Genomic DNA, 2,916 nt, shown 5'->3' on the forward strand with positions numbered 1-2,916 from the left:
GTCAGATCTGGCCATCAGACACAGCTTTGCTGACTCTTCCTCACTGGAGGTGCTTGATGTCGATTCCTCCTTAGGTACATCCCAGACGATGTAAGCTTTCTTGGATTTCAAGTCCCTGGGAGTGCTCTTCTCTGAATCAACCTTCTTTAGGTAGGTTGGACACTGAAACCTCATGTACCCTACCTTTCCACACTCATGGCAAGTGAAGCGATCCTTGTTATTCTTGCCTTTACTGGTTGACTCTTTCGCTTCCTTCTTTTGAAACTTCTTGAGTCCTCCTTTTCTTTTAATGAATTTGCTAAATTTTCGGACTAGGAGACCCATAGTTTCATCATCTAGATCGGAATCAGATTCATCATCAATTTTCTCTTCTTTTTCTTTGGAGGTCGTGGCCTTCAATGTGATGCTCTTCTTCTTCCGGTCTGATTCTTCATTCATGGTCAAGCGACCCAACTCCATTTCATGCTCTTGAAGTTTTCCAAATTCTAGAGGCATAGAGTCCAAGTCTTTAGACTAAAAAATTGCAGTTACCTTTGGTTGCCATTTCCTGTCAAGACAACACAAAACTTTATTGGTTAGTTCACCTCTGGCAAAAGTTTTATCTAGAGCAACCAAATGATTATCAATATGAGTAAATGTTGCATATCACATATTGATTCGCTCGGTAACATGCGAAATATCTCATATTCGTGGGTCAGTGCATTCAATCTCGCGCGCTTGACTTCGCTAGTGCCTTCGTGAGTCACTTGTAAAGTGTCCCACATTTCTTTCGCATTATGGCACTGCGAGACCCTAAAGAATTCATCATATGATAGGGCCGATGTGATGATGTTTTTGGCGCGCAGGTTATGCTGGACCTTTTTGCGCTCATCATCGGTCCATAAACTTTTCGGTTTATCTTTAGGTTGATCGTCCACAAGATGTTGTGGAACGTAAGGGCCGTTGACTACGGATTCCCAAATATCCGAGTCTATGGCTTCAATAAAAATTTGCATGCGCACTTTCCAGTAGGCATACCCTTCACCACTGAATATTGGTGGTCGATTAATGGATGACCCATCACCACCAAATGGATTTGAAGAACCCATTCCTTTTCCCTTTAGGATCACGAATACGCGGTTGAGCTAGCACTTCGTACTAGCTCTGATACCACTTGTTAGGTATCAGTGGTTACAATACACCTAGAAGGGGGGGTTGAATAGGTGTCGCGGTTAGAATTACCGCTTTTCGCAAATCAACACTTAATGCTGAATCAACACTACTTAATCGATTAAGGAAAGAAAGATAATCGATTATATGCACAATCTTAATCGATTAACAAAAAGAACAGTTTTAAACAGAAACAATTTTAATCGATTAACAGAAACAAGATAATCGATTAACACAACAATATTAATCGATTAAACAGAACCAGTAAACAATTACATAAACGATTAAATGCAGAACAGATAACCGATAACAGAACGAATACAGAGCTTACAAATTTGTATATCAGAATAGCTTGCAATACAACAAAAGAACAGAATGTATTAGTTGAATCAAATATACAAATTAAATCGATTGAAAACAGTAAAGAGAGAGAGAGAAACAAATCCTGCAAATCGAATTTTTATCCTGGTTCGTTTGCTGTCCACTGCAAACTACATCCAGGCCTCCCGGCTGACTTGGGAGATTTCCTTCACTATAATCGAATCAATGTAATTTACAAACACATTATCCAATTACAACACTTAGCAAATGACAAGAAATCAAAGAAACTATCCAATGGTTTGACTCCCTTCCTACCGATAAAGAAAACGTTTCTTTCGGCGTAGCCCCAGCCAAAGAATCTCTCGTTCTTTCCCTTTCTTACACTCTAAGCAATGAAGAAACACTCAATCTCTAACGGTGATAAGACACCACGAGATTCCCTTTACAACAATTACAAGAGTAAAATAAAGCTATTACAAAGCTCAAATATAACAAGAAGGCTTTACTCTAATGCACATCTAACACAAACTCATGTGAAATGACAAGTATTAGTTATGAAAACAGAAGTTACAGAATCATAAAACTTCATGAAAAACGCATCAAAATATGCATGAACATGTGAGGGAAAACATGAGAGATTATAACATGAAATGCACTCAATCCTAAAGCAAGGAATCTCTCATTTCTAAACTCACTAATGCAATTAACAAATAGATGCAGCAATTAACACGTAGAATGCTCTAACTCTCTAATAAATGCAACATGCAACTTATGAGATTAATTCTGAAAACGCAGTTTATAAAGAATCAGTCCAGAACCCCAGATAATCGATTAAATACCTTCTTAATCGATTAACGGGACTAAAAATCATAACTGATTCTGTTTTTCAGTTTTTCAGTTCCAACAACTTAACAAACAGTTAGGTTAATCGATTAACGTAATGCCTTAATCGATTAACAGCATTTAAAAACGTGTTCCAGTAGCAACCACTTTTCACAGCAGTTGGGTTAATCGATTAAAGGTATGGTTAATCGATTAACACTAAATAAAATATGTATTTTCAAATAGAAAACATCAAATATGTTATGCACTTAGATAATACATGTTTGACACTTAGTTTTATGCCTAGAATGCATATATACATGTATTTATGTAATGCATGAACATATTATCAAATGAACATATCTCATGGATGAAATGATTTAAAAGATAAATGCATGTGAGACATGTATTAGGTGCCCTAAGCCTTCGACTCAACTTAAACTAGAAACTAGTCTAAGCCTAGTACCAAATAAAAGACTCAAGCACGTTGGATTGTTGGTTATCTTCAAGCACTTTTAGGCACACGTTGTCCTCATCAAAACCATGACGTTCAAGGAGAGCTTTCCAAAGTGTTCCTCTTGACATGCACACTTTCAATCTCCCCCTTTTTGATGATGACAAACT

Source organism: Lupinus angustifolius, chromosome LG16, assembly GCF_001865875.1.
Source record: "Lupinus angustifolius cultivar Tanjil chromosome LG16, LupAngTanjil_v1.0, whole genome shotgun sequence".
In the NCBI taxonomy this organism is placed as follows: Eukaryota; Viridiplantae; Streptophyta; class Magnoliopsida; order Fabales; family Fabaceae; genus Lupinus; species Lupinus angustifolius.